Source organism: Engystomops pustulosus, chromosome 1 (assembly GCF_040894005.1).
Source record: "Engystomops pustulosus chromosome 1, aEngPut4.maternal, whole genome shotgun sequence".
Classification (NCBI taxonomy): domain Eukaryota; kingdom Metazoa; phylum Chordata; class Amphibia; order Anura; family Leptodactylidae; genus Engystomops; species Engystomops pustulosus.
Genome location: NC_092411.1, coordinates 95,811,800 through 95,822,752, shown reverse-complemented (window position 1 = coordinate 95,822,752; position 10,953 = coordinate 95,811,800). Strand labels below are relative to the sequence as shown.

The 10,953-nt window shown below is 38.0% G+C and overlaps 1 long non-coding RNA gene across 1 annotated transcript in view; it reads right to left on the bottom strand.

Annotated features, from left to right (window-relative positions):
• Positions 1-9,979: 9,979 nt before the first annotated feature.
• Positions 9,980-10,953, bottom strand: part of LOC140127744 (uncharacterized) — an 84,909-nt gene continuing 83,935 nt past the window's right edge. The window contains exon 4 of the long non-coding RNA XR_011855056.1: positions 9,980-10,918. This is a non-coding gene — a long non-coding RNA (uncharacterized lncRNA). The remainder of the gene's footprint in view (positions 10,919-10,953) is intronic.

Sequence of the window (10,953 nt, the reverse complement as noted above, 5' to 3'; positions counted from 1 at the left end):
ACCAATCACGGTGTCTCGGACCACGTTTTTTGTTAGTACGTTGGTTTGAGACCCAATCGTCCTGGGACAGGACAGGCAGATATGCCAAAGGTGTGTTCTCAGACAATGTACAATGTAAATTTGCAGCATATAAATTCAATGTAGACTCCAGCCAAACTGAATTTCCTTCATGAGAAATCTTCCCTATTCTGTTTATACATCAATATCTTATGTACACTGATTACAGAATATACATTTAGTATTGGGTAGCATTTGGAAGAGCTTTGGTCATCAGTCACAAGGTCCTTTCAATAGCTGTGTGCATAGTCATGGTCACTAAGGTGTGGCACCATGTGTTGTATTTTACTCACCCACATTTTGTTTGTTGCGCAAGTTTTTAGTCTTAAAATCATCGCTCCACCTACTAATCTTCTTGATCTATATAAAACCGTGCAAATAAATTCAACTCAGAATTTACAGTTTTACCTACAGTATTTACAAGCTACATATTAAAATATTTTTGCCTCTCATGGAACCGAACCCTCCAGGTAACTGCTGTGGTCAGCAACTGCATTCACTATATTAAGTGGTGTTTATATAGAATCTTTCTAGAATTGCGCTAAATTTGGACAAATGGATTCAGATGCTGCCTCCCAGATGAAGAGAGCTTTGGATAAGCGGATTTGTAAGTAGAGAACCGACTATATATTATGTAATACGTGAACTGAACTAAATGTGGGTGTAGAAGATAAAGAGGAAGTTATACAAAATTTTTAATTATAAGGAAATGTTGTCCGGCGTTATTCATAGTGTGATAACTTGGATGGAATTTCATCTCAAATCTGTAAAAAATATTTTATAGTTAAATATGACTTTGATTAAACATTTATACAATATTCTATCTACACCAGGTAGTGTAAATGGTCGTTAATTGAAATAAAGTTATATGTAAAATCAGCCGTGTGAGAACTATGGGTCTGGGTTTTCACTTGTGTGCACTGTACTCTCCAAAACATCAATGCTCTTTTAGAAACCGAAGACAAATAATACTAAATTAGAGTAATGAATCTGAATAAACAGACTATCTAAATTATTATTTGATGACAGTTTCATGTATTGTTAACATGAAACCATCACAAAACAATAATTTTGTAATGAATAATCAGCACAATTCCTTAAAGGGTCTGTCCACTTTCAGCAATTAATTGATATTGTTTGTGCACTAAAAAGTTAGACAATTTTCCAATATATTTTCAGTATCAATTCAGCACGGTTTTCTAGATCTCTGCTTGCTGTCATTAGAAAGCTTCTATGGCTACTTCCAGTGAATAGAAACCTGTCCATGGTGATGTGACGGACATGCAGGTGCACGAGCTGTTATTATCACATAGCTCCTATTACTCTGTATGATAATAACGGCTTGTACACCTGCATGGCCATTACATCACCATGAACAGATCTCCATGCAGTGAAAGTAAACATAGAAGCTTTCAATAAAAGTACAGCAAGTGGACATCTTAAACTGTGACATATTGATACAGAAAGTATATTGGAAATTGCATAACCATATCAATTATTTGCTGAAAGTGGACGACCCCTTTAAATGATGTGACGACTGCATCACTCTAGAGTTCTTTTTCACATCAGATTTATTGAAATGGCTTTGATAATGAAAATGTCTGCATGGATATGCAACCTTTTGAAAAGTCACATTTCATAGATCTGTTTAGTGCATTAAGATTTGCTTGATAAATCCGGAGTAAATTGTTGGAAGTGAAAAGTGGAGTCGCGTCACAAAAAAGTCTCACATTCTGTGCAGAGTTGTGAGGGTGAATATGCATGACAAAAGAAAGCAGTGTGTGGGCACCGCCTTAGCTACCTCTGAATAGGACTGATCATCCATAGAGGACTGCAGATATTTACTATTAGTGGTCACAACTTCTCCCTCAACTCAGAAATCCCTAATAATAGGGTTTGTACAATGTTGTACAACCAAACATTTAACATTAATCTCATGTCATGGATTCTTTTTCATTGCATTTCGGTCACAGGTGTGGGATACAGTCCACAAACTCTTGTCATATGATCAACGTAACAGAAATAAATAATTTATCATCACTTCCCGCAAAAATACTTTCTTTTCATTTAGAGAAAACATTTGTCTTTTCAATGTTGCTTCTAATTACGTGGGGAAATAAAAAGTGTAACTAGTAACCTTGGGGCTCCAAAACAAATCTTGAATGTGGCCACAACTCCAACTTGAGACTTTCACCAGCATGTTTAAAAAAAGGCTTACAGTGATAATATACACAGTGATATCACAGTCCAGGGATAATATACACAGTGATATCACAGTCCAGGGATAATATACACAGTGATATCACAGTCCAGGGATAATATACACAGTGATATCACAGTCCAGGAATAATATATACAGTGATATCACAGTCCAGGTATAATATACACAGTGATATCACAGTCCAGGGATAATATACACAGTGATATCACAGTCCAGGGATAATATATACAGTGATATCACAGTCCAGGGATAATATACACAGTGATATCACAGTCCAGGGATAATATACACAGTGATATCACAGTCCAGGGATAATATATACAGTGATATCACAGTCCAGGGATAATATACACAGTGATATCACAGTCCAGGGATAATATACACAGTGATATCACAGTCCAGGGATAATATACACAGTAATATCACAGTCCAGGGATAATATACACAGTGACTGAAGTCACAGCCCAGGGATAATATACACATTGACTTATGTCACAGCCCAGGGATAATATACACAGTGACTGATGTCACAGTCCAGGGATAATATACACAGTGACTGATGTCACAGCCCAGGGATAATATACACAGTGACTGATGTCACAGCCCAGGGATAATATACACAGTGATATCACAGTCCAGGGATAATATACACAGTGATATCACAGTCCAGGGATAATATATACAGTGATATCACAGTCCAGGGATAATATATACAGTGATATCACAGTCCAGGGATAATATACACAGTGATATCACAGTCCAGGGATAGTATATACAGTGATATCACAGTCCAGGGATAATATACACAGTAATATCACAGTCCAGGGATAGTATACACAGTGATATCACAGTCCAGGGATAATATACACAGTGATATCACAGTCCAGGGATAATATACACAGTGATATCACAGTCCAGGGATAATATACACAGTGATATCACAGTCCAGGGATAATATACACAGTGATATCACAGTCCAGGAATAATATACACAGTGATATCACAGTCCAGGGATAATATACACAGTGACTGAAGTCACAGCCCAGGGATAATATACACATTGACTTATGTCACAGCCCAGGGATAATATACACAGTGACTGATGTCACAGCCCAGGGATAATATACACAGTGACTGATGTCACAGCCCAGGGATAATATACACAGTGATATCACAGTCCAGGGATAATATACACAGTGATATCACAGTCCAGGGATAATATACACAGTGATATCACAGTCCAGGCATAATATATACAGTGATATCACAGTCCAGGGATAATACACACAGTGCTATCACAGTCCAGGGATAATATACACAGTGATATTACAGTCCAGGCATAATATACACAGTGATATCACAGTCCAGGGATAATATACACAGTGATATCACAGTCCAGGGATGATATACACAGTGATATCACTGTCCAGGAATAATATACACAGTGATATCACAGTCCAGGGATAATATACACAGTGATATCACAGTCCAGGGATAATATACACAGTGATATCACAGTCCAGGGATAATATACACAGTAATATCACAGTCCAGGGATAATATACACAGTGACTGAAGTCACAGCCCAGGGATAATATACACATTGACTTATGTCACAGCCCAGGGATAATATACACAGTGACTGATGTCACAGTCCAGGGATAATATACACAGTGACTGATGTCACAGCCCAGGGATAATATACACAGTGACTGATGTCACAGCCCAGGGATAATATACACAGTGATATCACAGTCCAGGGATAATATACACAGTGATATCACAGTCCAGGGATAATATATACAGTGATATCACAGTCCAGGGATAATATATACAGTGATATCACAGTCCAGGGATAATATACACAGTGATATCACAGTCCAGGGATAGTATATACAGTGATATCACAGTCCAGGGATAATATACACAGTAATATCACAGTCCAGGGATAGTATACACAGTGATATCACAGTCCAGGGATAATATACACAGTGATATCACAGTCCAGGGATAATATACACAGTGATATCACAGTCCAGGGATAATATACACAGTGATATCACAGTCCAGGGATAATATACACAGTGATATCACAGTCCAGGAATAATATACACAGTGATATCACAGTCCAGGGATAATATACACAGTGACTGAAGTCACAGCCCAGGGATAATATACACATTGACTTATGTCACAGCCCAGGGATAATATACACAGTGACTGATGTCACAGCCCAGGGATAATATACACAGTGACTGATGTCACAGCCCAGGGATAATATACACAGTGATATCACAGTCCAGGGATAATATACACAGTGATATCACAGTCCAGGGATAATATACACAGTGATATCACAGTCCAGGCATAATATATACAGTGATATCACAGTCCAGGGATAATACACACAGTGCTATCACAGTCCAGGGATAATATACACAGTGATATTACAGTCCAGGCATAATATACACAGTGATATCACAGTCCAGGGATAATATACACAGTGATATCACAGTCCAGGGATGATATACACAGTGATATCACTGTCCAGGAATAATATACACAGTGATATCACAGTCCAGGGATAATATACACAGTGATATCACAGTCCAGGGATAATATACACAGTGATATCACAGTCCAGGGATAATATACACAGTGATATCACAGTCCAGGGATAATATACACAGTGATATCACAGTCCAGGGATAATATACACAGTGATATCACAGTCCAGGAATAATATACACAGTGATATCACAGTCCAGGGATAATATACACAGTGACTGAAGTCACAGCCCAGGGATAATATACACATTGACTTATGTCACAGCCCAGGGATAATATACACAGTGACTGATGTCACAGCCCAGGGATAATATACACAGTGACTGATGTCACAGCCCAGGGATAATATACACAGTGATATCACAGTCCAGGGATAATATACACAGTGATATCACAGTCCAGGGATAATATACACAGTGATATCACAGTCCAGGCATAATATATACAGTGATATCACAGTCCAGGGATAATACACACAGTGCTATCACAGTCCAGGGATAATATACACAGTGATATTACAGTCCAGGCATAATATACACAGTGATATCACAGTCCAGGGATAATATACACAGTGATATCACAGTCCAGGGATGATATACACAGTGATATCACTGTCCAGGAATAATATACACAGTGATATCACAGTCCAGGGATAATATACACAGTGATATCACAGTCCAGGGATAAAATATACAGTGATATGACAGTCCAGGGATAATATACACAGTGATATCACAGTCCAGGGATAATATACACAGTGGTATCACAGTCCAGGGATAATATATACAGTGATATCACAGTCCAGGGATAATATACACAGTGATATCACAGTCCAGGGATAATATACACAGTGGTATCACAGTCCAGGGATAATATATACAGTGATATCACAGTCCAGGGATAATATACACAGTGATATCACAGTCCAGGGATAATATACACAGTGATATCACAGTCCAGGTATAATATGCACAGTGATATCACAGTCCAGGGATAATATACACAGTGATATCACAGTCCAGGGATAATATACACAGTGATATCACAGTCCAGGGATAATATACACAGTGATATCACAGTCCAGGGATAATATAAACAGTGATATCACAGTCCAGGGATAATATATACAGTGATATCACAGTCCAGGGATAATATACACAGTGATATCACAGTCCAGGGATAATATACACAGTGATATCACAGTCCAGGTATAATATACACAGTGATACCACAGTCCAGGGATAATATACACAATGATATCACAGTCCAGGGATAATATACACAGTGATATCACAGTACAGGTATATTATTCACAGTGACATCACAGTCCAGGGATAATATACACAGTGATATCACAGTCCAGGGATGATATACACAGTGATATCACTGTCCAGGGATAATATACACAGTGATATCACAGTCCAGGGATAATATACACAGTGATATCACAGTCCAGGGATGATATACACAGTGATATCACAGTCCAGGGATAATATACACAGTGATATCACAGTCCAGGGATAATATACACAGTGATATCACAGCCCAGGGATAATATACACAGTGATATCACAGTCCAGGGATAATATACACAGTGATATTACAGTCCAGGGATAATATACACAGTGATATCACAGTCCAGGGATAATATACACAGCAATGTCACAATTGAGAGATTGTATATACAGTTATGTCACAGTATAGCAATCAGTGAAGTCACAGTATATCTATAGCAGACTGTGATTTTACAGCACCAAGATATTGAATACAGTACTGTGATGTCACAGTGCAGGGATAATACACATAGTAATGATACAGTATGGTGATAATATACAAAGTGTTGTCAAAGTACAGAGATTATATATACAGTTGTGTCACAGGACAGGTATAGCAAACAGTGATGTTAAAGTATTGAATACTTTGATGGCGCAGTACAGCGATATTATGCTGTATGATTTAATGATTAATGTATGAAATGACTAGATAAAGGCTGGGATGGGATCCTTGTGAGCTGCTCCAACATGAAGTGGTGACAGGACCAGTGACACAGACCTGATGACAGGTGTCCTTTGAAGGCTAATCTTCACGTCCCCACAATCTTTTAAAAACTTTTAATTCCCTAATATATGCAGATTTTCTAAAGAGGCTACTAGGGCGTGGAGTAGCCGAAGCTGAGGATACACACCCCAGTAGCCTCTTTGACCCTCCTTCCAGAAATCTTTGGGTGCGCAGCTACAAGGAGCTGGGTGCCCTCGCCCGCGAAGCCTGCCGTCTATGCAAGTGCAGAACAGCAGGCCTGCACATAGGTATAGGTAGATCCGTGGTGGTAGATTTCCTTTAAACTGTGCATTAGGGGACCTCCCAGACATAAATTTGTATGGGGCCCCAGATTTTCAATAACTAGCAGTTTTTTTATTAAATATATCCATTTGGTCAGATTTACCATTACGCAAACATTTTATTCCAGTTTCTGTAAATCTTTGCATGTCTATTTCACATTAGATTTATAAATGTGGCACATGAGGTGTTAATGTCTGAAGAGGATTTGCAACACTTTAACAAAAAACAAATCACATATTTGGTTCAAAAATGTTATTGTTTATTTTTTCTTCTCTGAGAGACTGGAGTGGATTTGCACATAAATTTTACTAAATCTGTCTACCCCTTCTTTAGTCACATGATACACTTGGAGTAAGTTGTCTGAAAATTGAAGCAGAGTGAGTTGGCTCACTCTCACATAAAGTTGCAAATTTGTTGCAACAAATGTGACAATTTTTGATATTTTGCAATGCAATGATACATCTCCTCCATTGACCTCAAGGCAAAATGTGACATCTGCAAAAAAGTTGATGTGCCTTTTAAGAGTAGACAGAGGAAACAACAACTTATAACCGGTTACATTAAGCTGTGAAATAGTTCCTGTCCGTCATTAGTCACAAGAGCAGAACTACTGTATGAACACTAAATAACTTTAAATAAAAGTTAACCTCTAGACAGTGAAAACTTCAGTAGGCTTTTTGACCTTTGAAAGGGGATATCCATGAATGACACAATTTCTCTGTCCAGAAGCTGTTAACGCTATCTGTCAGGAGCTATGACTTTCATGGGGTATCCCCTTTAATATAATATATCAGTAAGAATCACAGCTGTCTGGACACATTTGGGTTTTGTTTTTATTGTTTTCACTCTACACAAACTACTTATTCCTACCTCTATGGTTATGGCACTACTAAATTCAACCAGTATTTTATTAGTCTCGCCCAATTAAAAAATAAACATTTTATCATTTGTTTCAACATATTTGGAGACCATTAAAGAGTTTTTCCAGGTAAGTAATGTTGATGACCTAACCATAAGAAAAGGTCAGTGAAGTAAGGAGAGTCTTTAAGGAGACTTTGCCATTAAAGGTTACCTTGCAAGCGTGTGGTTCACTGAGGGATTCTGGGAAATACATTTTCTAGGATGGGATAAATAAAACATTGGCTCTTGGCTACCTTGTAAGGCAGCCCCCCTAACATCAAGCATGTTTTTTTTAAGAAAAGCCTAATGACTGGATGCAGGATAGTAGTATGTGCTTTTCATTAGTAACAGACTTACATTCCGAAGCTGTATGCATAATTTTTGACATGGCACACCCATCACCATAAATTATGGGTATTTGATGCCAGAGGAGGGGGTCTCCCCCATAGTGTACATAGTATAAACCAGCTAATTTCTCTGTAGAGTAATAGTAAGAATAATAATAATGCTTTATTTATATATCACCATCATATTCCCCATGAGTGACATTAGTGATGCCACATTAACAATTATTGCAAAGTCCTGTACACACATCCAAAACTATTGGAACCCCATCCAACAGCACATTCAAGTAAAGTGGAGCATCAACTTACCCCTAAATCCAATGCTCCTAATTTTTATGACACATAAGGGGATGGTAGCCAAGAGGAAACACCAGCCATACGTTCAGACCAACAAGCACTCTTACTGGTAGCCAAGAGATGTATCATGAATCACTGGATTCACGTACCAACTATATTAGAAGTTATAGTTCAATTCAGATATCATATACAGGTATATAGGCTGGAAAAAACAAGGCATAAAGAGAAGCAAACAAAAAGCTTTTTAAGGAAATAGAAAACTTTTGTTGGCTCACGTATGGATTGGGCTGAAATTGTGGAGCTGGTGACCCCTTTTAAATTGATAACATGGTACAACCCGGGCGTGCTCCAGGGTTCTCTTGGAGCTCTTAAAATATGAGACAGTAGCCTTAGGAGAGATGTAAGGAGAGATGGTGTTGTAGAAACATCAGTAGTGCAGATAAAAGTCATACGTCTCCCAGGTAGTTGGACAGTGGATCAACTCTAAGGGAGATGAGAAACACCCCACCCCCATGCACTATCCAACTTACAGTAACCAATAAATACAAAACATTGGAACTGCAAGAACCAATGTTATATATCCTGAACAAATACAATTGACCTCAGCACCTCATGTTATTGACTTGTTGTCTTAAATGCATGTATTCATATGTTGTTTACTTGAAAACCAAATAAAATGTTTTCCAAAAGAAAAAAAAAACGATTATTGCGAATAAGCTGTCTATGTTGGCAGACCTCACACCGACAACACAAGGGCCACAAACAACAGATTAGAGTCCTTTGTTTTTGGCCTGATAATGTTCACATGTGCAGTTTACATTATTAACACCAGACACAACAAAAAAACATCCAAATAATTTAGAAAGAAGTACAGAAAAGTCTAAAAGCATGTTTAAAAAATTATGGAACAAATGTACCGATGAACCATTAAAAAAAACACCTACAATGATGTCAGAAATTGGTCCATCTATTGGGAAAAATGCTACACCAAAGTTGCGCAATAACTATTGTATTCTTAAAATTCAATTTTAGATATTGGCTGTTTAGATCTAAGACCCAGCTTGCTACAGCTGCTAGCCCCTCCCTTGCCTCTACAACTGTCACTATGTCAGAATTCAGACACAAGTGTTCACCATGATTGAAGCAGAGCCATATGATGTAATACTGAGAAAGCCTAATGACAGGATGCAGGATAGTAGCGTGTCCTTTTCATTGGAGTATGGTGCTGGCAAGTATGGCGCTGTGTCTCTCTCCAAGCACTGTACCTTCAAACAACTATACCAAGGAGTTTATATTATTAGCCTATCCAAAGATCTGGATAACCCCTTGCATTGCCTGTTACTACTTGTAAGTTATAACATCATATATTCTAAGTAATCTTAAAATTAAGCCAGGCCTTTTTTGAAGCAGACATCACCAGAAATGTCATTTTTAGCTGGTGACGAGCTCCATTCTCCTATGCTGTGCTGATATTAAAAATGCCTTTGTCAGCATTCATTTCCGTAGTTTATAAAATTTTACCTGGTTCCTTGCCAGCAGCATGTTGTGAGTCTTGGGGGTGATGGCAGCTGTCCCAAAAAGGCTGCCCCACCCCCCCAGGACTACACACTGCTGGTAGAGAGCCAGGTAATGTGAATTAAAATATATACAAAATTTAGAAAAACAGAATGCTCAATTTTTTCTAGTAATAAAGTAGTCATGTCTGAAATTAAGATTAAATGTGTTTTTCTATTGATTCCAATTTGCACAGGGCACGGTCTTATCTCTGACTAATGTTTTAGCGCACAAGCTAAATCATTTCTCCATTCATGTCAATGAAACTTTTAAGACAGTTATGGCGTGACGATATTGTAGTACGAGCATGTGCCATTCATACAAAGGCATTCGCGGTTCCTCATTCTCATGAATACTGAAATTCTCAATGGTCTGCCACACAGAAATATACCCTATTCTGTGGGAAAACCTTTATAAGTACTTACTAGATGCACTCATTTTATAATTTTATGTTGAGTATGAGAACAAGTTTTCAAACTCATCGATATTGTGGTAACATAAAAAAATGACTACAATTTTTTGTCGGTTGCTTGGAAGGTAGAGTTTCATCTTCAATCCTCGGTAATTTGAGGGGACCTTACGCTGTACCTATACATAGCCGTTTTGGTCAGGGTTTACGCCAGGATCTTTGCTTCTGCTGTAAAAGAAAAACCACACATACAAGCGTCACTT